This window comes from Delphinapterus leucas, chromosome 10 (genome assembly GCF_059928025.1).
Source record: "Delphinapterus leucas isolate spDelLeu-1000000601 "Yukka" chromosome 10, BTC_Dleu_Yukka2, whole genome shotgun sequence".
NCBI lineage: Eukaryota > Metazoa > Chordata > Mammalia > Artiodactyla > Monodontidae > Delphinapterus > Delphinapterus leucas.
The window spans coordinates 60,700,533-60,727,001 of NC_143138.1; the positions used below are offsets into that span (position 1 = coordinate 60,700,533).

The 26,469-nt window shown below is 39.6% G+C and overlaps 1 long non-coding RNA gene across 1 annotated transcript in view; it reads right to left on the reverse strand.

Annotated features, from left to right (window-relative positions):
* LOC149748255 (uncharacterized) overlaps positions 1-26,469 on the reverse strand; it is a 129,061-nt gene that overhangs the window by 12,264 nt on the left and 90,328 nt on the right. The window contains exon 4 of the long non-coding RNA XR_016394711.1: positions 1-26,469. This exon is cut by the window's left edge and continues 12,264 nt beyond it; it is cut by the window's right edge and continues 32,530 nt beyond it. This is a non-coding gene — a long non-coding RNA (uncharacterized LOC149748255).

The following is a 26,469-nucleotide window of genomic DNA, read 5'->3' on the forward strand; positions in this document are numbered from 1 at the left end:
TCCCATTGTGGAGCACATGCTCCGGATGCACAGGCTCAGCGGCCATGGCTCACGGGCCCAGCCTCTCCGTTGCATGTGGGATCTTCCCGGACCGGGGCATGAACCCGTGTCTCCTGCATCGGCAGGTGGACCGTCAACCACTGTGCCACCAGGGAAGCCCGGCAGGTGGATTCTTAACTACTGTGCCACCAGGGAAGTCCCACAATAAAAGATTTCAGAGAGAAAAATACAACTCCATAAAATTAAAAATATCTTCCCATCAAAACCAATAATAACAAAAAGGTAAATTATAAATTAGGAAAGAAATATTAAAATAAGTATGAAAAATATAAAGGTTATTGTTTTAAGTCATAAAAAGTTCTTTTAAGTTACTTTTAAAAACAGTATCATCCAGCAATCCCACTCTTGGGCATATATCCAGAAGAGATGAAAATTCGAAAAGACATTTATACATGTACCCCAATGTTCATAGCAGCACTACTTAAAATAGCCAAGACATGGAAACAACCTAAATGTCCATCAGTAGATGAATGGATAAAGAAGATGTGATATATATATACAATGGAATATTACTCAGCCATAAAAAAGAATGAAATAATGCCATCTGCAGCAACATGGATGGACCCAGAGAAGGGAAGCAAGTCAGACAGAGAAAGACAAATACCACATGACATCACTTATATGTGGAATCTAAAAACATGATACAAATGAACTTATTTACAAAACAGAAAGAGACTCACAGACATAGAAAACAAACTTATGGTTACCAAAAGGGAAGCAGGGCAGGGATAAATTAGGAGCTTAGGATTAACAGATACACACTACTATATATAAAATAGATAACCAACAGGGACCTACTATGTAGTACAGGGAACTATATTCAATATCTTATAATAACCTATAATGGAAAAGAATCTGAAAAAGAATATATATATATGTGTGTGTATATTTGTATAACTGAATCACTTTGCTGTACCCTTGAAACTAACACAACATTGTAAATCAACTACACTTCAATTTAAATAAATAAATAAATAAAACAATATCACACCAATAGAAAAAATGAGCGAAGAAAAGGTAGAATTAAATCACAACAGAATGAATATCCATTGTAAGCATATGAAAAAAGACACTCAATGCCTCTAGATCAAAGAAGTAGGAAATAAAACACTGGCAAGTATAATTTTTTGATTATAAAGTTGACAGGGTGTTAGAATGACAAAGCAGGCAAACTTTTATTGAGAGAGGCTCTCTTTTTTAAAAAGAGGGGCAAGATAGGTTTTGCAGTGGTAAGCTCCCCATCTCTTGAAGAGATTTAAGAGCAACTGGGTACCAGCTCTTAGAGACAGGGCAGTGAGGATTCTAGGCTGCAGGGAGATGTTGGGGCCTGACGAGTGACAAGCAACCCCCTGCTTCTGTGGGCTTTCAGTGCTGTTCCAGAGTTGGACTGCCACACAGCTCACTTTCACAGTAGAGATCCTCCAGAAAAACAGGTTTTCCAGGACCTTACTTCCTACATTTCTATGTCAATGCCTCCAGTGCTTACAGGTAAAAACTAGAGCAAAGACGCTGTCCTTAAAGCACTGGCATAGGGGTGGGTGCGCTATCGAATTAAGGACAAGCTCAGTTGTCCAAGGTAATGTGATGCAGTATGTATTAAAAAAAAAAAAAAAAAAAGGTCTGCCTACGTCTGTCTGGCAGCTCTTTTGTGAGTGATGAGTTATTGAATGCCACCCAGTGCAAGGGCACTCAGGAGGCCCAGTCAAGCTGGCATGGCGTGGCAGCTTCTTGCATTCCTCCCGGGAAACAGCCTCAGTAAGTAGCAGCTATTGCTGCAAACCAGAAACCAGTAACCAAGAGGTTCACTGCACAAAGTATTGATCCTTAATTATTGATCTTCTTTTAAAAAGAAAACTAGTCTCCCTCTCCCTGTCCTGCTTCCTCTCCCCTTCTCTCTCTTTCTCTTTCTCTCCGTTAAGACACCTACACAAGTAGGTATGTCAGGGAGAAAACATTCAAAATGGGTGCAACGCGCTCAATGATTCCCCTCTAGGCCATCACTGAACCGCAGTGGCTGGCTGACTCACTGTTAAGCTCATCCCCAATAATGTTAACCTTTCCTCCTCCATCTCAAGGTCAACTTCACTCTTCAACTGCATCTAAAAATACTACCATTTTGAATGTCCTAGAAATCAGCTGCCACCTTGGCTACTGTGTTAGTGCCAGTCCCTGTCAGATTCCCCCACCCCGCCCCCGACCAAGAGGCAGAGCACACTTTTCCTTGAGCTCCAGGACAATCCAAACCCTTAACAGTGCTGCAGATCTCAGCTGGGTAGGTGAATGTTCTATATCCCCTGTTGCAGGGCTGGGTCTATAGGCGCAGGAGGCCTCGGACCAGCCCTCTTTCTCTCTCACACATACTCAGCCCCCAGGCTCACTTCTGCTCTTAAATGTGTCAAGCAACAGACCCCAGGAGCCCCATTCAACAGAGCCAGACTGCAGTGCTACCCAACTCCTTGCTGCAAACAAGACCTGGTTAAGACCTTTAAGAAGCCCTGAGCACTGAAACTATTATGATGTTACATATCTCAATCAAAAATATTAAACAAGAAAATACATGTTAAAAGATTTAACAAAGTTCTGATTTTTTCCATCTATCTTCCTTGGGTTTTCTGAGGTAAAACTGACATAAAATACATGAGTTTCAGGTGTACAACATGATGATTCAATATTTGTATATATCACAAAATGACCACCACAATAAATCTAGTTAGTTAACATCCATCCCACACAGAGTTACAAAGAAATTTTTTTCTTGTGATGAGAACTTTCAAGATATACTCTCTCAGCAACTTTCAAATATGCAATACAGTATTATTAACTATTGTCACCATGCTGTACATTACATGCCCAGGATTTATTTATTTTATAACTGGAAGCCTGTACCTTTTGACTCCCTTCCCCCATTTTTCCTACCACTCCCACTTCCAGCAGCCAACAATCTATTCTCTGTATCTCTTTGTTTGTGTTTAAGATTTCACATATAAGTGATATCATACAGTATTTGTCTTTCTCTGTCTGACTTATTTCACACAACATAATGCCCTCAAGATCCATCCGTGTTGTTGTAAATGGCAAGATTTCATTCTCTTCTATGACTAAGTAATATTCCATTGTGTGTGTGTGTATGTGTGTGCGTGTGTATATACATATATATATATATATATACATCTCACAGCTTCTTTATCCATTCATCAATTGATGGACACTTAGATTTTAACTCTTTTTTACATATATATTTTTTTTCGGATTCTTTCCCTTTATAAGTTATTACAAAATATTAAGTATAGTTCCCTGTGCTTTACAGAGAGGCTAAGTCATTTGCCCAAGTCACATAGTTAGTATATGATGGAGCTGGCATCTAGACATCTCTGAACTATCCAGGGGTCACTGACACTGGTGAAATGGAGGAAGGATCTTACCACCTGGCAATAATTTTCAAATGAGAACCTGGGGCTGGAGGTCTCTCTGCCCCTTTGATCTGCAGGATGCCTTTCCTGGTCCACGGCGGGCAATCTCTCTCTGTGGGAGCAACAGATTCCACGAGGGCCGGGGGAAGTAAGGAAAAAGGGATAAGCGTCTCCTGAATGTACTCATCATCTTTCCAGAGCTTTCTAGTAGGATAGCTGGTTCTTGAGAAATAGGAACTCATGCTCCAGCTGGCTCTGCGCGCTCAGGTGTTCACCCAGGTGGCATCCGTGTGGCCAATAGCTACTTGTTCATCCAAAGCAATAGTGGAGTCTCAGAGCTGCTAGAACCACTGGCCGGGAAGCTGCCCTCTTTCCTACTGCCCACAGGCATCCAGTTTCCTCCTGTGACTGCCAGCCCTGAGTGCCTGTTTCTTCCCTTCACAGTCATTACCAGCAGCAGGCTGGCATGGGAGATGGAGAAGGACAATGGTTGTTTCCAACCATCAACGGTTGGACACAGGACCCGCCCCAAGCCGTGGATTCCAGGCCCAGCCCTCTCTTCTGCAAGGTGTTGGTCTGACTTGGACGGAGATGTGTCTGCACCTGCCAAGTTCAACACACAGTGGAGACAAACACAGCTCTATCCCTGAAAGGCCCCGCCTAAGGCAAAGGCAAGGCACAAGGCAGTTCATCTGGCAAACAAGGCGACTGCGGGGTGGGGTACACCAGGCTCCAGGGCAGCCGGATGGAGCGGGGAGAGGGTGGCTAGAGGGCTGCACACCGAGGCTCTGGGAGAGGAGCGGCAGGCCGAGTTTCTACTGCTGCCCACCTCCTTTTTCCATCTAGATATTTTCCCTTTGGCCTTAAAATCACCCCACAAGGTTTGACTGATGTCTTTGGTTGTTGTTTTAACTGGTCCTCCTCAGGAAGGGTTTTCAGCCTTTCCAGGAGCTGGCGCAGCTTCAGAGCAAAGCAAGCTCTCCCACACACACTCCCTTCCTCACCAAGCACCAGGCCAGACCCCTGGGCCACGACTCCACCAAACACCTCCTCCCCTGCACCCAGCTTCAGCCCCTTCTCTGCCACCTTTTCACCCAGTAGAAAATGCACCACGTTTAAAAGAGATTCAGCCCAAACCAGTGGCATCCCTGGAATGTAGAAGAAATCCCTGCTAGGGCATCCAACAGTCCTGCATTATGTGTCCTGGGCAGAAAGGGAGGACAGGGCAGACCACAGTATACCACTTCTGGATGGTTCCTACCCCCATCCTATAATCAACAGCTTTGACCTCCTTGAAGAGCTCTTTACAAGTCTCCACATTAGCTGATTTGACTTTTAGCCATTGTTCTCTAATGGAGACAAATTTAAAAAAAAACCTAGGCAACCACCCACGTGGATAGCACGCACCTTGATAACAGAAAGAGTCTGTAGGGCGCATTTCTAGATTGAGTTGAAGCTGATCTGAGACACTAAGTGACTTTATAGTTAGAGTTGAACTTCACTCATTATTACAAAATACTAGTTATACCAGTTCTGACACATCTAATACCAACTTAATGGTTGTTTATTAAACTCTCCCCAATTATGGCTGCTTATCATATCAAAGGGCTGAGAAAACACCCCCCAGATAACCTTGGGAAGACAAAACAGGCCCAAGTATAATGGGGCTTAACAGAGACCTCAGGAAGAGAGCAAGAAAGAAGGTGAAAGCCATCCTTTAAATAAACCATGTTACTGTTTGCAGGCGACATGATACTATACATAGAAAATCCCAACGATGCCACCAGAAAACTACTAGAGCTCATCAATGAATTTGGTAAAGTTGCAGGATACAAAATTAATGCACAGAAATCTCTTTTATTCCTATACTAACAATGAAAAATCAGAAAGAGAAACTAAGGAAACAATCTCATTTACCGCTGCAACAAAAAGAATAAAATACCTAGGAATAAACCTACCTAAGGAGGCAAAAGACCTGTACTCAGAAAACTATAAGATACTGGAGAAAGAAAGCAAAGGCAACACAAACAGGTGGAGAGATATACCACATTCTTGGACTGGAAGAATCAATAATTTGAAAATGACTATACTACCTAAAGAAATCTACAGATTCAATGCCATCCCTATCAAATTACCAATGGCGTTTTTCACAGTATTAGAACAGAAAATTTTACAATTTGTATGAAAACACAAAAGACCCCGAATAGCCCAAGCAATCTTGAGAAAGAAAAAAGGAGCTGGAGGAATCAGGCTCCCTGACTTTAGACTATACTACAAAGCTACAGTAACCAAGACACTAGGGTACTGGCACAAAAACAGAAATATAGATCAATGGAACAGGATAGAAAGCCCAGAGATAAACCCACACACCTATGGTCACCTAATCTATGACAAAGGAGGCACGAATATACAATGGAGAAAAGACAGTCTGTTCCATAAGTGATGCTGAGAACACTGGACAGCTACATGCAAAAGAATGAAATTAGAACACTCCCTATCACCATACATAAAAATAAACTCAAAATGGATTAAAGACCTAAGTGTAAGGCCAGACACTATAAAACTCTCAGAGGAAAACATAGGCAGAACACTCTTTGACATAAATTGCAGCGAGATCTTTTTTGACCGACCTCCTAGAGTAATGAAAATAAAAACAGAAGTAAACAAATGGGACCTAATTAAACTTAAAAGCTTTTGCACAGCAAAGGAAACCATAAACAAGACAAAAGACAACCATCAGAATGGGGCGAAAACATGTGCAAACAAGGCAACTGACAAGGGATTAATCTCCAAAATATACAAACAGCTCACGCAGCTCAATATCAAAAAAAGAAACAACCCAATCAAAAAATGGGTAGAAGACCTAAATAGACATTTCACCTAAGAAGACATACAGCCAAGAGGCACATGAAAAGATGCTCAACATCACTAATTATTAGAGAAATGCAAATCAAAACTACCATGAGGTTATTACCTCACACCAGTCAGAATGGCCATCATCAAAAAATCTACGAACAATAAATGCTGTAGAGGGTGGGGAGAAAAGGGAACCCTCTTACACTGTTAGTGGGAATGTAGATTGATAACAGCCACTATACAGTGTGGAGGTCCCTTAAAAAACTATAAATAGAACTACCATATGACCCAGCAATCCTACTCCTGGGCATATACCCAGAGAAAACCATAACTGCAAAAGATACATGAACCCCAATGTTCACTGCAGCACTATTTACAATAGCTAGGACAAGGAAGCAACCTAAATGTCCATCAACAGAGGAATGGATAAAGATGTGGTGTATATATACAATGGAGTATTACTCAGCCATAAAAAGGAATGAAATTGTGCCATTTGTAGAGATGTGGATGGACCTAGAAACTGTCATACAGAGTGAAGTCAGAAAGAGAAAAGCAAATATATGTTAATGCATATATGTGGAATCTAGAAAAATGGTACAGATGAACCTATTTGCAAAGCAGAAACAGAGACACAGATGTAGAGAACAAACATATGGACACCAAGGGGGGAAAGGGGTGTGGATGAACTGGGAGATTGGGATTGACATATATACACTATTTGATACTATGTATAAAATAGAGAACTGATAGGAACATACTATACAGCACAGGCAACTCTACTTAATATACTCTAGTGTCCTAAATGGAGGGGATATATGTATATGTATGGCTGATTCATTTTGCTGTGCAGTAGAAGCTAACACAACATTGTAAAGCAACTATACGCCAATAAAAATTAATTTAAAAAATAAAACAGATAACTAATGATAACCAACTGGATATCACAAGGAACTCTACTCAATGCTCTGTGGTGACCTAAATGGGAAGGAAATCCAAAAAGGAGGGGATATATGTATACGTATAGCTGATTCATTTTGCTGTAGAGCAGAAACTAACACAACATTGTAAAGCAACTGTACTCCAATAAAAAGCAAAAAAATAAATAAACCATGGATTGAAAAAGTGCTAAAATACTAGACGTACAGAGGAGCCTGTTGTACAGTATTCAACAACTCCCTCTTTTAAGTATTATCATTCAAAATACTGTAATGTGTTTTGCTCTTGGACTCAGCATTATATAATTTCCATTGTAGTGACAAGTAAACTCTCATATGTACATGCTCTTTATAAGATTATAAACACAAACCCTGGTACTATACCCTCTGGGTAAGTTAAGTGATTTTAATCCCTCATATTCACCGAGCTTGATTTTTACCTTGCGCTGTCTTTAGACTTTAACAGGTGAATGGAGATGGGATGCCCCTGTGCTACCAGTGATATCTGCATTGCGATTTTACTGTGCATCAGGCACTTCACATAGTCATTTAATTTAATCCTTAGAAAAGTTCTTAGGTTTTGTTATTATCCCCCTTTTACAGATGAGGCACTGAGGTTCAGGCAGACTTATGTTAACATGCCAAGGTCACAGAGCTAAAAAGCGTCCAAAGCCAAGATTTAACCAGTGGGTAGCAAACCTCAGATCCCACAGCTTAATCATTATGCCATACTTCCCTAGTTTGATAGACAACTGATTCGTCAACTACTGATTTAAAATGTTAGCTCTTTGATTTAGTTTTCTGATTTAAAGGGAGTAGATATCATTGGGGCATGCCCTCCCCCTGTTCAATAAACCTTTGCCTTTGTATTAGTTTCCTATTGCTTCTGTAACAAATTGCCTCAAACACAGTGGTTTAAAACATCAAGTACTTATTATCTTACAGTTCTGGAAGTCAGAAGTGCAAAATAGGTTTCATGGGGTGAAAATCAATGTGTCACATGGTTATACTCCTTTGGGAAACTCTAGGGGAGAATCCGTTTCTTGCCTTTTCCAGCTTCTAGAGGCTGTCTGCATTCCTTGGCTTGTGGCTCCATCTGCAAAGCCAGCAATGGCATCATTCTGATCTCAGCTTCTGTCATCACATCTCCTCTGACTCTCCTGTCTCCCTCTTCCACTTATAAGGATCCTGGTGATTATACTGGGCCCACTGGGTAATCCAAGATAATCTCTCCAGCTCAGGAGCCTTAATTAATCACACCTGCAAGGTCCCTTTTGCCATCAAAGATAAAATAGTCACAGGCTCTGGGGATTAGGATGTGGACATCTTTGGGGGTTGTTATTCTGCCTACCACAGCCTCTAATGGTTGTGACTGTTTCTTCCAAGGACTTCCCTTGGGCAACTGGAGTCACTTTTCCTGCAGCATAAAGAGCTGGAAGTGTCTGTTAGTGTTGCCAACTATCCTTGCCCCAGCTGAAGCATTTCCTGGGACATGAGATTTTTAACGCTAAAACCAGGATAGTCCTGGACCAACTAGGGTGGTTGGTCACCTTATCCCAGAACAGACCTTAGCCCATTGGATTATGAAAACCCAACTCTCTTGCCTCAAGTTTGGACAAACTCTGAGGGATCATTTACACTCCAGAGTTCCCCTACGAGATTAGGCTGAGGCTGCTAATTTTGCCTAAAATTATATTCTTGACTCACTTCTCTCCCTTCCCTGTCCTGCTTTCCCCTCCCTTAGTGAATTCTACTGGGAGCAGTTCTTTAACAAACCGTACTTTGGGATGACCAGGCTAAGAAAGAAAGGTTACGATAGCTTTGTTTACATTCATTCAACAAACACTGAGCTCCTACAATGTTTCAGGATGAAAAGTTAAACAGAAGCCAATCCTAGCCTGCAGAAAGCTCACTAAAAATGCAGAGACAATAGAGTAGAACCAGTACAATGTGATAAGCACTGAGAGAGGCATTCAAAAGACATCATGGAAAAGCAAAGGAAGGGTGCAGACCTCGAGGGAAAAGGTACAGGCAGGGTTGATCATTAAAGAAGCCTGGACTTTATTTTGAAAGCTACACAGAGCCATTAAAGTGGACACACATTTCAACCAATTTGTGCAGGTCAGAGGTAAAATCTCCTTGGAGGTGGACAGGGAAACATCCTCACCAACACTTGTTAGTTATCTTTTTGATAACAGCCATTCTAACAGGTGTGAGGAGATATCTCACTGTGGTTTTGATTCAAAGCTTTTTGATTAAAAAAAATGAAGACCAGTAAGTGTAGACTTGTATTTGATATTTTTAACTATATATAGTACTTTGATAAAAATCAAAATCATTTTTTAAAAGATCACTCTGCCAGAAGTGTAGAAAGAGATTTGATGAATGGGAGCACACCAGGGGATAAGACTAGAGTAAGAGACGGATGGCAAGGCTAATGCAATAATGAAGTGACCAGATTTAAGGACCTGGAGTAAGGCAGCAATGATGAGAGAGAAAGAGATGAATTTGAGAGATACTGTCAATGTATCAAATGGGATAGGTAAGGGAGAAGGAATAATCTAGGGCAAAGCTCAAGTTCTTGCTTTGAGAAACTGAGTGGGTGGAGGTGCCATTAACTGAATGAAGAACACAGAAGGAAAGGACTTTGAAGGGCAAGGAGACAGGAAGAATTGGGCCTGTGAGATTTTCCTTAGGACATGTTTAAGAGGCATGTGAAAACATGTGGGCTAATATAGATTTTATAGACCCAATGATAAGGTCCCTAAGGGAAGGGGACAGGGAGAGCAAAGTTGGGGTGGGATTTACACACCCAGCCCTCTCCCTGCTTTGCTTCCTCTTCTCAATGAAGTTTTGTCCTGGGGCGGGGTGGGGGGGTGGGGGCGGATGACCAAGCCCTGAAGTCGGTACCCTAAGTTCCCATCCCCTAAACCTAGGAGGCAGCTAACACAGCTGTAGATGCCCCTGGGTGTCCTCTCATAAGAAAAGGAAATTGCTTCCCAGAAAAGCCACTTCTAGGTTCAGTTAATGGATAAAGTGTTAACTGACAACTCCCTTTGATAAGAGAAGCTGAAAATAATTCACTTCCTTCTATCCCTACAGATCAAAACTGGGGAAATTGTCAGAAAGAAATACTCCACAAAAATGTGACAGTTTTAAACTGTTTCGGGGGTGAGTTATTTCAAAATCAAACCTCATATGCTCTTTAGGACATATCAGAGAATACGGAAAGGAAGAAAGTATCTTCATTCTTTTACAGACATTGACATAGTACTGATACCAGAATCTGTCCATGATAATTAAAAAAAAAACTCCAATATTTATAGATACACATGAAAAGTCTGAATATAATAGCAATAGAATCTAAGGATATTTTAGAAATTAATTCAAGTGGGATTTATTCCAAGAATGTAAGCACAGTACAAAATTAGGAAATCTAATACTGTATTTCTTCATATTAATGAATCAAAGGAGGAAATCATGTGATGATCATGAGAGGTTTCCAAAAAGCATAACACCCTGATTTTTTAGAAATTCAGTAAAATTAATAATAATATATACATACACAAAACCAATAACATATCCTGCTTTATGGTGAAACAAGTATTCTGATTAAAGTCTCAAACGGAATAAACATGTTAAATATAAAATAACTAAAAATTAAAATAAAGGTCATTAATATTCTAAATGAGAAAGCACGTTTCCCACTATTCGTGTATATTGTCATTGCATTCCTCAAAAACACAAGAAAATCAACTGAAAACCTATTGGAAATAATAAGCAAATTCAATAAAGTGATCGACTGCAAAATAAGTGCAGAAAATCAGTAGGTTTCTTATACACCAAGAAAAAAAGTTCACTTAGAAAATACAATATAGGTTCAAGACGGCAGGCAGAGTAGAAGGACACGCGCTCACTCCCTCTTGCGAGAGCACCGGAATCACAACTAACTGCTGAACAATCATCGAAAGGAAGACAATGGAACTCACCAAAAAAGATACCCCACATCCAAAGACAAAGGAAAACCTGCAATGAGAAAGTAGGAGGGGCACAATCACAATAAAATAAAATCCCATAACCGCTGGCTGGGTGACTCACAAACTGGAGAACAATTATACCACAGAAGTCCACCCGCTGGAGTGAAGGTTCTGAGCCCCACGTCAGGCTTCCCAACCTGGGGGTTCAGCAATGGGAAGCGGAATTCGCAGAGAATCAGACTTTGAATGCTAGCGGGATTTGATTGCAGGACTTTGACAGGACTGGGGGAAACAGAGACTCCACTCTTGGAGGGCACACACAAAGTAGTGTGTGCATCACGACCCGGGGGAAGGAGCAGTGACCCCATAGGACACTGAACCAGACCTACCTGCTAGTGTTGGAGGGTCTCCTGCACAGGCAGGGGCGGCTGTGTCTCACCATGGAGACAAGGACACTAGCAGCAGAAGTTCTGGGAAATACTCCTTGGCATGAGCCCTCCCAGAGTCAGTGGTTAGCCCCACCAAAGAGCCTGCAGGCTCCAGTGCTGGGTCACCTCAGGCCAAACAACCAACAGGGAGGGAACTCAGACCCACCCATCAGCAGACAAGCGGATTAAAGTTTTATTGAGCTCTGCTCACCAAAGCAACACCCAGCTCTACCCACCACCAGTCCCTCCCATCAGGAAGCTTGCACAAGCCTCTTAGATAGCCTCATCCACCAGAGGGCAGACAGCAGAAGCAAGAAGAACTACAATCCTGCAGCCTGTGGAACAAAAACCACATTCAGAGAAAGACAGACAAAATGAAAAGGCAGAGGACTATGTACCAGATGAAGGAACAAGGTAAAACCCCAGAAAAACAACTAAATGAAGTGGAGATAGGCAACCTTCCAGAAAAAGAATTCAGAATAATGATAGTGAAGATGATCCAGGACTTCGGAAAAAGAATGGAGGCAAAGATCGAGAAGATGCAACAAATGTTTAACAAAGACCTAGAAGAATTAAAGAACAAACAAACAGGATGAACAGTACAATAACTGAAATGAAAAATACACTAGAAGGAATCAATAGCAGAATAACTGAGGCAGAAGAACAGATAAGTAACCTGGAAGACAGAATGGTGGAATTCACTGCCACAGAAAGAATAAAGAAAAAAGAATGAAAAGAAATGAAGACAGCCTAAGAGACCTCTGGGACAACATTAAATGCACCAACATTTGCATTATAGGGGTCCCAGAAGCAGAAGAGAGAGAGAATGGATGCAAGAAAATATTTGAAGAGATTATAGCTGAAAACTTCCCTAACATGGGAAAAGAAATAGCCACCCAAGTCCACGAAGTGAAGAGAGTTCCAGGCAGGATAAACCCAAAGAGAAACACACCAAGACACACAGTAATCAAATTGACAAAAATTAAAGACAAAGAAAAATTATTAAAGGCAACAAAGGAAAAACGACAAATAACATACAAGGGAACTCCCATAAGGTTAACAGCTGATTCCTCAGCAGAAACTCTACAAGCCAGAAGGGAGTGGCAAGATGTATTTAAAGTGGTGAAAGGGAAGAACCTACAACCAAGATTACTCTACCCAGCAAGGATCTCATTCAGATTTGATGGAGAAATCAAAAGCTTTACAGACAAGCAAAAGCTAAGAGAATTCAGCACCACCAAACCAGCTCTACAACGAATGCTAAAGGAACTTCTCTAAGTGGGAAACACAAGAGAAAAAAAGGACCTACAAAAACAAATCCAAAACAATTAAGAAAATGGTAATAGGAACATACATATCAGTAATTACCTTAAATGTGAATGGACTGAAGGCTCCAACCAAAAGACACAGGCTCGCTGAATGGTTACAAAAACAAGACCCATATATATGCTGTCTACAAGAGACCCACTTCAGACCTAGAAACACATACAGACTGAAAGTGAGGGGATGGAAAAAGATATTCCATGCAAATGGAAATCAAAAGAAACCTGGAGTAGCAATACTCATATCAGATAAAATGGACTTTAAAATAAAGACTGTTACAAGAGATAAGGAAGGACACTACATAATGATCAAGGGATCAACCCAAGAAGAAGACATAACAATTATAAATATATATGCACCCAAAATACAAGCACCTCAATACATAAGGCAAATGCTAACAGCTATAAAAGAGGAGATAGACAGTAACACAATAATAATGGGGGACTTTAACACCTCACTTACACCAAAGAACAGATCAGCAAGACAGAAAATTAATAAGTAAACAGAAGCTTTAAATGACACAATAGACCAGATAGACTTAATTGATATTTATAGGACACTCCACCCAGAAACAGCAGATTACACTTTCTTCTCAAGTGTGCATGGAACATTCTCCAGGATAGATCACATCTTGGGTCACAAATCAAGCCTCAGTAAATCATAATTAAATCATAAAATCAGAAAATTAAATCAGAAAATTAAAATCATATCAAGCATCTTTTGCAACCACAACTCTATAAGATTAGAAATAAATTACAGGGGAAAAAACCGTAAAAAACACAAACACATGGAGGCTAAACAATACGTTACTAAATAACCAAGAGATCACTGAAGAAAGCAAAGACGAAATCTAAAAATACCGAGAGACAAATGACAACGAAAACATGACAATCCAAAACCTATGGGATGCAGCAAAAGCAGTTCTAAGAGGGAAGTTTATAGCAATACAATCCTACCTCAAGAAACAAGAATCATCTCAAATAAACAATCTAATCTTACACCTAAAGGAAACAGAGAAAGAAGAACAAACAAAACCCAAAGTTAGTAGAAGGAAAGAAATCACAGAGACCAGAGCAGAAGACTTTAGAAGCCTCCGCCAAAGAGAGAAAAGAAGCTTGGAGCTTAGGTTAATATCAGAGATGCACATGACCTGGGGAATCTGCATGTGATGCCAGTTGAGCCTCAGAAAGTCAGCGTGACCACAAAAGTGCCGAGCAGGGAGAAGGCTCTGCTTGACAAGCAGTTGGAATGAGAATAGAAATGACCAGATCACAGGGCCAGACCCTGCACGATCCACATGACATTGGTCTAATCCAGTTATCACCCATTGAAAACACTTTATTCAAGCTACTTTGCGAAGTTTCAGAGGATAAGAAGAGGCTACAGCAGTGTGTTCACCAGGAAGGACATAGATTGACACTCATTGGCGGTTACATTCACTAATTCCCCTACAATCTGAAGGTGAATGACATCATCCTTGGTTCTACTCAAGAGACAGGATTCCAAGCCCAGGAGGCAGTGAGTACTGGTGGAGAGAGAACACATCTTTTTGTTTGGGACTCGATAAGACTTTGGCTTTGATTTTGTTTTGCCCTCTTCCCAGCTTTGTGACCTTGCACGTGAGCAAGAATGCCCATTTCCTCACTCTCTTGTCAACTCTCCATTGTATCATTTTTTGGCCTCATTATAAGCCAAATTAGGTAGAAAAAATAAACAAATAAAATAAATAAATAAAAAGAAGAGCACCAAAAATAGGGCATGGATTACAAGCATGTTAACATGTAGAAATGTGTAATAAGAGACTTTGAGATATTATAATTAATAGCTTAATATTCAATAGACTTTTTGGTAAAGTTGTTTAAACTTATAGAGCATTATTTTGTATGTATGCATAGTAATAGCCATTTGCAGTCGCCAATAACTAGGTCATTTAAATGACCAAATTACATAATTCCCATAGGCTGTCTTTACAGAAGGAAGTGGTTTTTTTGGAAGTTTTATTTTTCTATGTTGAAAGTGATAAAATGTTCATATATGTTTTTTTAAAAGTGATACACAAGAAGTAGGGGGACTGTCAACATTTTTCCTGAAGAATTAAAATGATCTGCAGATCAAAAAGATTGAGAACACTTGAGAAAATAAAGGATCAGATAAAGCAGCTAAAGATACAGTCAATTTCCTCCCAGCCCATTCCAGGCCACAGACTCTCTTTGACACCATCACCCACATTTATATTGTGTTACATACACATCTAGATGACACATACAACAAACAAGATATAGAAGGAAAGGTACTTGGAGACACAAATGACTCATTCTCAGCTCTTTTTTTTTTTAATTTATTTATTTTTGGCTGCGTTGGGTCTTTGTTGCTGCGTGCAGGCTTTTCCTAGCTGCGGTGCGCAGGCTTCTCTTTGCAGTGCCTTCTCTTGTTGCAGAGCATGGGCTCTAGGCTTGCGGGCTTCAGTAGTTGTGGCTCGAGGGCTCTAGAGTGCAGGCTCAGTAGTTGTGGCGCACGGGCTTAGTTGCTCCGCGGCATGTGGGATCTTCCCAGACCAGGGCTCGAACCCATGTCCCCTGCATTGGCAGATGGATTCTTAACCACTGTGCCACCAGGGAAGCCCCTCAACTCTTCTTATAATGCCTTTGTTTCTACATTCTCCATAGTTGGGGGGAAGCAACATATCTATACAGCATTTAGAAATATGACCAACATCTGAAGCATTTGTCAATGACTGGATCATTTACATTGCTAAATTACCATAACTCCCACAGTCCATCTTTAGAGCAAGGAGTTTTATTTTTCTGTATTGAAAATGAGATAATATTTAATTTAATGTGTCTAATAGTTGCATTCACTACAGTATTCTTAATCCATAGAATTGAAAGTACAAGCAAAGTTTATGAGATTCAATGATCTAAAATGCTATCCTTTACATTTAAAATTTTGTAGGCAAAACAGTCAATTCTGTTTCGTAGTACTCTATCATATTCAAAAGCCTATTTTCTTACTGTGGAAAAGAGATCATGTTTACATAACCTTATGATACAATTAAATTTCATAGTTCTGTGGACTTTTTTCTGTCCCGAAGTAAAATTAGGTTTCCGTATATGGAAAAAGATTTAAAAAGTCAGGGAAGAAATACATCAAAACATTAACAAAATTAAATAATTTTACACAAATTTTTCATCAAGGAGTATACACTACTTTGATAATTATAATAAAATATTCCTTAAAAAAAAAAAGACCAGAGCAGAAATAAATGAAATAGAAACAAAGAAAACAACAGCAAAGATCAATAAAACTAAAGGCTGGTTCTTTGAGAAGATAAACAAAACTGATAAAACTTTCACCAGACTCATCAAGAAAAAGAGGGTAGGGGCTTCCCTGGTAGCACAGTGGTTAAGAATCCGCCTGCCAATGCAGGGGACAGAGGTTCGAGCCCTAGTCCAGGAAGATCCCACATGCTGCAGAGCAACTAAGCCCATGCGCCACAACTATTGAGCCCGCATGCTACAACTACTGAAGCCCGCACGCCTAGAGCCAGTGCTCTGCAACAAGAGAAGCCACTGCAATGAGAAGCCCATGCACCACAATGAAGAGTACCCCCCACTCACTGCAGCTAGAAAAAGCCTGCACGCAGCAACAAAGGCCCGATACAGCCAAAAGTAAATATGTTTTTTTAAAAAAGAAAAAATTAAAATTAAAAAAAAGACAAAAAGGGAGAGGACTCAAATCAATAAAATTAGAAATGAAAAAGGAGAAGTTGCAACAGACACCACAGAAATATGAAGCATCAGAAGACACTACTACAAGCAACTCTATGCCAATAAAATGGACAACCTGAAAGAAATGGACAACCTGGAAAAAATGGACAGATTCTTAGAAAGGTATAACCTTCCAAGACTGAACCAGAAAAATATCGGAAATATGAACAGACCAATCACAAGTAATGAAATTGAAACTGTGATTAAAAATCTTCCAACAAACAAAAGCCCAAGACCAGATGGCTTCACAGGTGAATTCTATCAAACATTCAGAGAAGAGCTAACACCCATCCTTCTCAAACTCTTACAAATAATTACAGAGGAAGGAACACTCCCAAACTCATTGTATGAGGCCACCATCACCCTGATACCAAACTAGACAAAGATACCACGAAAAAAGAAAATTACAGACCAATATCACTGATGAATATAGATGAAAAATCCTCAACAAAATACTAGCAAACAGAATCCAGCAAGATATTAAAAGGATCATACACCATGATCATGTGGGATTTATCCCAGGGATTCAAGGATTCTTCAATATATGAAAATCAACCAATGTGATACACCATATTAACAAACTGAAAAATAAAAAACATGATCATCTCAATAGATGCAGAAAAAGCTTTTCACAAAATTCAACACCCATTTATGATAAAAACTCTCCAGAGAGTGGGCACAGAGGGAACCTACCTCAACATAATAAAGGCCATATACAACAAACCCACAGCCAACATCATTCACAGTGGTGAAAAACTGAAAGCATTTCCTCTAAGATCAGGAACAAGGCAAGAATGTCCACTCTCTCCACTATTATTCAACAGAGTTTTGGAAGTCCTAGCCATGGCAATCAGAAAAGAAAAAAAATCAAAGGAATACAAATTGGAAAAGAAGTAAAACTGTCACTGTTTTCAGATGACATGATACTATACATAGATAATACTAAAGATGCCACCAGATAAGTACTAGAGCTAATTAATGAATTTAGTAAAGTTGTAGGATTCAAAATTAATACACAGAAATCTCTTGCATTCCTATACACTAGCAACAAAAGATCAGAAAGAGAAATTAAGGAAACAATTCTATTCACCATTGCAACAAAAAGAATAAAATACCTAGGAATAAACCTACCTAAGGAGGTAAAAGACCTGTACTCAGAAAACTATAAGACACTGATAAAAGAAACCAAAGATGACACAAACAGATGGAGAGATATACCATGTTCTTGGATTGGAAGAATCAACAGTGTGAAAAGGACTATACTTCCCAAAGCAATATACAGATTCAATGCGATCCCTATCAAATCACCAATGGCATTTTTTACAGAACTAGAACAAAAAAATCTTAAAATTTGTATGGAGACACAAAAGACCCCGAATAGCCAAAGCAATCTTGAGAGGGAAAAAAGGAGCTGGAGGAATCAGATTCCCTGACTTTGGGCTATACTACAAAGCTACAGTAATCAAGACAATATGGTACTGGCACAAAAACAGAAATACAGATCAACAGAACAAGATAGAAAGCCCAGAGGTAAACCCACACATCTATTGTCAACTAATCTATGACAAAGGAGGCAAAAATATACAATGGAGAAAAGACAGTCTCTTCAATAAGTGGTGCTGGGAAAACTGGATAGCTACATGTAAAAGAATGAAATTAGAACACTCCCTAACACCATACACAAAAATAAACTCAAAATGGATTAAAGACCTAAATGCAAGACCGGACACTATAAAACTGTTAGTGGAAAACATAGGAAACACTTTGACATAAATCACAGCAAGATCTTTTTTTGACCCACCTCCTAGAGTAATGGAAATAAAAACAAAAATAGATAAATGGGACCTAATGAAATTTGAAAGCTTTTGCACAGCAAAGGAACTAAAAACAAGGCAAAAAGACAACACTCAGAATGGGAGAAAATATTTGCAAACGAATCAACAGACAAAGGATTAATCTCCAAAATATACAAACAGTTCATGCAGCTCAATATTAAAAAAACAAGCAGCCCAATAAAAAAAATGGGCAGAAAACCTAAATAGACATTTCTCCAAGGAAGACATACAGATGGCCAAGAGGCATATGAAAAGCTGCTCAACATCACTAATTATTAGAGAAATGCAAATCAAAACTACAATGAGGTATCACCTCACACCAGTTAGAATGGGCATCATCAAAAAATCTACAAACAATAAATGCTGGAGAGGGTGTGGAGAAAAGGGAACCCTCTTGCACTGTTGGTGGGAATGTAAATTGATACAGCCACTATGGAGAACAGTATGGAGGTTCCTTAAAAAACTAAAAATTACCATATGACCCAGCAATCCCACTACTGGGCATACACCCTGAGAAAACCATAATTCAAAAAGACACATGCACCCCAATGTTCACTGCAGCACTATTTACAACAGCCAGGTCATGGAAGCAACCTAAATGCCCATCAACAGACAAATGGATAAAGAAGATGTGGTATATATATACAATAGACTATTACTCAGCCATAAAAAGGAACAAAATTGGGTCATTTGTAGAGACGTGGATGGACCTAGAGTCTGTCATACAGACTGAAGTAAGTCAGAAAGAGAAAAATATCGTATATTAACTCATATATGTGGAATCTAGAAAGATGGTACAGATGAACAGGTCTGCAAGGCAGAAATAGAAACACACATGTAGAGAACAAATGTATGGACACCAAGAGGGGAAAGCAGAGGCAGGGGTTGGTGGGATGAATTGGGAGACTGAGACTGACATACACTAATATGAATAAAATAGATAACTAATAAGAGCCTGCTGTATATCCCCATATCTCCTCCCTCTTGCGCCTCCCTCCTACCTTCCCTATCCCACCCCTCTAGGTGGTCACAAAGCACCAAACTGATCTCCCTGTGCTATGTATATGTATAGCTGATTCACTTTGTTATAAAGTAGAAACTAACACACCATTGCAAAGCAATTATACTCCAATAAAGATGTTTTAAAAAAAAAGAACCTGCTGTATAATAATAAAATAAAGTTCAAAAAAAGAAAATACAATGTATAAACAGATTTCATTCACATTAATATAAGGTACATATGAATAAATTCCACAAACTGGTACATGACCTATAAGATTAAAACTATAAAACTGTACTAAAGGATCTAAGAGAACATAGGAATTATGGAGAGAGATGCTATGTTCTTGGACAGGAAGATTAAAAATGTAAAAATGTCACTTCTGTAAATCTATAAATTGAACTGTCAATCAAAATTCCTCGGTAACTTTTCTAGAAACTTGATAAAAATGATTCTAAAGTTCATCTGGGAAAACAACTGTGTAAGAATAGCCAGAATATTCAAAAAATGACAGTAATTAATGAGGATTCATTCTGTCATATTAAATATGCTATAAATCTATAGTTATTAAACAATGATAATGGAAACAAAATAGAGGGTTGTATATTTAAAGGATGGAATTTCAAATCAGTGAGGCACTAAGGAAAATATATATATATATATATATATATATATCTGCCTTTCTTCTTACATAAAAACAATCTTTTTCCTACGTCTGCTCCCTAATAAATCATTTCACATGAATCCTCAACTCAGAGTCTGCTACTGGAGAATCCAATCGAAACTGCATCACCTTATTTAATTTTCAAATACAAATGTATGAGGCAGGTTTTATTCTATTTTACAAATAAAGAAAACTGAAATTTAGAAAGTTAAGAAATGTGCCCAAGTTAAGTAGAAGACCTGGGAATAAAACCCAGGTCGGGGAGGTTCCAAAGCTCATTTCTTCAGCCACCTTAGAGACCTGTTCCCATCCCAGTCTCTCACTGGTCCCACAAGGTCGAGGACTGGGACAGCTCTTCTGAAAGTTTACCCCAGTGAGTCACATCTGTAAGGCTGGCACATCATGGACAAAGACAGGTCTTTGCCTAACCACTGCCCCGAGAGTCACAAGATAATTGCAAATAAAATACCTGAAACATTCGCAAATTCTGCTCACTATAAAGCGTCCTACCACCATATCACACCATTTTCAAAAAGCACCACTTTTGAAATTCTATCTCTGACCACACATTCTATGCCTGAGAATGTCAGGTGTATTCAACTGAAAATATTTCTAATTGTCCTCTTTGCCTACCCCCACTCACCCAGTGAGTCGCCATTGAGCAAACGGGACAAATCTGGAGTTACTGACTCCACGCAACAGTTACAGTAGATTAGTTACCTTCCAAGAAGTCTTTAAAGCTTATACCAAGCCTTCTCGTATGTACACACCCCTAACAGTGCACCAGTCACACTAGTTTCTAAGGATCTTTCTCCTTGTTTACTTATGGACTCTCTGAAAACAGAAACTAATTCATATTCCTAAAACCTGTGAAGGTGCCTGGCATTTGGTAGGTATTTAATGTTTGTTGAATGAATGAATGAATGAACAATGATACATAAATGGATAAAGGCGTTACTCTTCAGACTAGAACAGAACAGAAGCCAAATCCCAGAGAGGACACTGGTAGGCTGACTGTGGGTACAGCCACTTGCCTAACGTACCTTTCCGTTCATAGCGGAGTCTGGGGGACCTTGGTTAGACTGACTTAAAGTGGGGTGGCCATGGTGAATCTGGCCCAGGTAACATACTCTGAACATAATTTACATCCATCCCATTGGTCATTCAGGGTTGCAGCCAACAAAGGAGATAATGTTGTGCTGAGAAGAAAAATAAATTAAAAGGAAACAAATCTTAAGCATGCAGCCTAGCTGCAAGCCAAGAATACTTCCTTCTTAAACAGGAAGCTGGAGCAATGAGCATGACCCCAACCTTTGGAGGCTGCAGGTGCTGTATCAGAGTGGCCATCTGGAAGGAGAGTTCTCCATTCCAAGCTCTGCTGTCAGTCAGAAGAGGCCACAGAGTTCAACCAGAAGCTGGGAGAGAATTATTATTGAGCCTGTAGGAGAAATTCAACATTACAATTACAGAAAGTATTACTATTATTTAATCTTAAGAGGTCTAACACTGTCCTGCGCCATTATTAGTCCTGTGAGAAACACAGTCTTCCTTTGCTAATAATAACCTAAGACATTTGTGGAATTAATATATTCTGTTCACATTTTATCTGCATAAAATTCCCCAAGGAATTCATTAACCAGGATTTTTATTATAGCAAAGTAACTCATATTAAAAAAAATAAACTCAGGTAAAGATGACCCCTAGATCTTTCTCTATAACCTGGGAAGCAGGTAACAACTTAAGACGGTCTCAAAAGATCCTACTTTATAACTAATCTAAATCCCTTGTATCAAATAGAAAGCCTTTTGGAGCAGGTTCAAGCCCCAAACTACCAGAGTCCTCTCACTTTGTCTGCAGTAGAAATTGAGATAAGTCTATGCCTAAATCAATGTAAACATGACTTGAGATGTATAAGGCTCTTTTTGTGTGTATAAACACACACACACTGTCTCTCTCTTTTTCTACCACCGTAATATTGTCAATTTGCCCTAAAGATTTTTTTTTTCTTCTAAAAAAAACCTTTTCTCTTTTTTCTTCAGCTACTACTGGATCCTTTAACTTTATAGGTATTTTCCAATTCACTGATCAGCACAAATCTCCCCTAAACCAATGACAAGTTCTCCGTAAACCTGTAACTACAAAACCTGACACTGAAGAATATACCAAACCATTCACTACCGCCACAAATACAAAAGGAGAGGCAAGATAACCGGAGATTTACTGAGTCAGGATTTTTTTTTTAAATCAATGCTTTAGAAACATGGAAAAATACTGGGTTGGCCAAAAAGTTCGTTCGGTTAAGGAATACATTGTTCAATAAAGTTCTTGGTGAAACTGAAAAATGTGTCTACTTAAAACCCAACAAACTTTCTGGCCAACCCAATATTTACTCACACCAACTATCAACTCTAAGTGTCTTCTTCTACCTCTATGCCCCAGAGCATGAGACATCACCATAAATGAAATCCTTGTCTTGTACTTCCTGCCTTATACGAGCACTGACTTATGTTTTTTTTCTACTACTACTTTCACTGAACAATTTTGGGTCCATCCTTGCTTCTTGAGGTATAAAAATGAGTAAGATACACTCCTTGAGCTCCAGAAAACAGTCAAAAGGGGAAGAATGGACATGCAAATAAAAGGATTAAAAGCTGCACTATGAAAAGAAACAATAAATACCATTACTGAGCATTTACAATATGCTGCTCATGGAACTAAACATATCTCCTGCAGCCTTCCACCACAGTCCTATGATGTAGACCCTGGGATTATTCCCATCTGACAGCTGAGGGGACTGAGGCTTAGAGAGACCAGTCACATACTCAAGAGTCCTATAACTAGGTAGTGGGAAGAGAGAAGATGCAGCTCAGCCTAGGTAATGCACAAAAGACTTCAAGGAGCAGGAAGTCCCCAGGTTGAGCCTTGAAGAATGAGTAGGAGAAAGAATATATATATATATATATATATATATATATATATGAATCAATTTGCTGTACACCTGAAATTAACACAACACTATAAATCAACTATAATTCAATATTTAAAAAAAAATGGATGAGGCTTCTGGGTCAAAAACTGTCTGGCTAGGAATTTAAAATAGACAATGTTGCAGGACGTCGAATTTCTAAAAGAGCTTTTAGAGTCAGCAACTGGAATTTCTTTTTGGTTTGTTTTCCTGTTTAGCCAAAACAAAGCAACAAGATTGCTAAAAAATTGAATGATGTGAAATAGAGTACACACAGAAGACCCTTTTCTAACCTCCCTCCACCCCACTTGACCTTCCTCTCTTCCTAAGATGTTACGATCAGAGATTCATTCTTCTGGGTTAAGGTGTCTTGTCTGCTCTCTGGCAGTTCCCTATTAAAAGCACAGATTAGACACATGCTAGCTATTACCCATTAACACTCTAGCATGAACCAGTATATCAGATCAATGCTATCCCTGGGGTTCCACTGCCAGTTACTACCTGGGTGACCTTGGGCAATTCCCTGAACTATAAAATGGGAATGATTTATCTACCTGATAGGGTTGTTGCCAGGATAGGAGATGATACATGCAAAGCGCTTAATACAGTGCCTAGCACATTGTAAGCACTCAATAAATGTTAGCTAATCTAATAATTAACAAGACCCTGAGGAAGGGTGGATTAGAGGAGAAGTGTCTAGATGAAGGGAAGGCCAGCAGGGGCAGATTTGGAAGAGACCATCACTGTCTCCAGAGACTTAGCTCCAGAGAGACATAGGGGAACAAGAAGTCAGTGACTGGGCAAGGGGAGACCTGAGGGTCCCATCCCTGGTAAGGTACTGGTTAAGTCTCATATGGTTACACACTGGTTTCCCCATGAAACTTAACAGTCTTATTCATCACTGTATCCTCAGCACCCAGTGCCTCCTAAGTGCTCAATAAGTGATTGTTGAATGACTAAATGACTGAATGAGGAATTACCTTTTGTATTTAAAAAGACACATAACATATAGAACAAAGGCAGGAGGGACACACTCTAAAATGTCCATTGTAGTTACATTCACAAGATTACACATGACTGTTTTTTCCTTTGTACCTCTCTGTTTTGTTTTGTTTCAAATTTTCTGCATCGATCTTTAGTTTTATAATTTGGAGAGGGGGAAAATTCAGATAGTCTTTGGTTTTCTAGACTATCCAAGGTTAGATTGCTCATACTTTTCCCTCATAAAGGAGGGAATTTGATGAAACAGAGCTTCTCAAACTCTAATGTGCTTCAGATCACCTGGAATCTGATTAAAATGTAGATTCAAATTCAGCAGGTGTGGGGCAGTGCCTGAGAGTCTGCATTTCTAACAAGCTCCCAGGGAATGCTGCTAGTGTTGGTGTGTGTACCACACTGTGATAAGGCAGGTTACAGTTGAATGTAAAATAAACCCCAACCTAAACATATATACAGAGAAAACAAAAGCAGGAAGAGAAGATGTGCCCACAGCAGACGGCATCTCATCCTGAAGCCAATGCGATTTCAGGACATTTATCTCTTAGATTGTGCATTTCAGAATTCTATTTTGCTCACTTGGTCTATTTGGAGGCTGTATTGTTCAAAAGAAGGGATTAGAGTCTACGAAAGCCCTGGGGATACTCATATTTTCTCAACAAAAGGAAGGGCTGTGGCACACCTGGCTCATTTGTTCACTCTGTCTTCCATTAAACACCACCACTGTTGCTGTCAGTCGAGTTCTCTTTAGATTAATGTCTCCGAAATTAATTTTGTGTTCAATAAACCTCCATAAATATGTTTGTTCAGCAGACCGAATTGGACCCTTAGTTTTAACTAAGGCTAGAAGAGCAGCCACACGACACTCGTCCCCATTCACACGCTGTCGGCCCCGCTCTTTCATTAGTCACTGTCACCAGTGGTGTTCACTGGTCCCTGCTAAGCTCCTCCATATAATAAAATGTTGCTTCTATTGAAATATAATCCTCCCAGAGCACAGAGGCATTTTAGAAATTGGCTGAAGAGGATTACAAAGCATTGGAGAAGAAAATAAGGAAAAGTGGAAGCAACCCTTAATTTAAGGTTCTCTGACAGCAGGCACCAAATCTTCACTTTTTTTTTAACCCTCATTTTCTCATAGAAATTTTAATACACTCCCCTCTCACCAACCTTGTCCCATTCCACCCCCACAGTCTGTTCCCTAATCCTAATATTACAGACTTCCGAGTTGGTTCAAACTCCACATTTTACATATAAGGAGTCTGAAGCCCAGGAAGGTTGGACAACTTTCCCAAACCCTCGTTTTTGCCCCACACACCAGGGCTCCCTCCAGGACCTCAAGCTGTGGTCTTAAATTGCTTGAGACCATAGACTCAGGAGTGAACAAACCAGGTTTTTTGTTGTCCTGCCATCAGGGTGTTCCTGGTAAACAGCTTCAAAAGTCAAATGGTGCTTTAATAATAATAATAATAATAAAAAAAGTGGCCCTGGATTTTACAATTTTTAATTATAGAAATTTTCAAACACACACAAAAGTAGAGAACAGCATGATCAATCTCCATGTACCTGTCATACAGTTTCAATGATTACTGACATTTGGCCATTCTTGTTTCATCTATTTCCCATTTTACCATTTATTTATTTTTGTTTAAGCAATCGTTTTTAACACCTTGGGTGGTTTTTTACTGCTATGTCTCCAAATGATATAACAGCATTTGCTGTTATCTCCAGATTTAGATATCACCAATTTTAAATATCACCTACTTATTTCCTGTTAAGGCAAATCAAGATGTAGCTGTATTTCCCAGCCCCGCATCTTACCCTGATTCAATTTCTCCAAAGATTAAATTTTAGGTCTCCTGCAGAAATGGGATGAGAATCTAATACCTAACTGCTTCTTACAACGACTTTCAAATAACTACTGTCTCCAGTGACCCACCTCACCCAGCACTTTTTTTTTTTTTTTTTGGCATAACGACAATCGCTGGCAAAACCACAGTCGCTTGCAGGCCCCCAGCAGTGGAAGCACGGAGCCCTAACCACTGAACAGCCAGAGAATTCCTCTCACCCAGCATTTTAAAGCTCCTGTGCTCTCCATATCTGAGCCTTTCCTGTATACTGCGTGACAAAAGCAAGAAGTAGAGCCTGTGTTCAAACTCACACGCACACTCACAGGCACACTCATACACACGATCACACATACCTTGCAACCACTCAGTTTTGAGCTTCATCCTCTTAGCGAAGCCATGAACC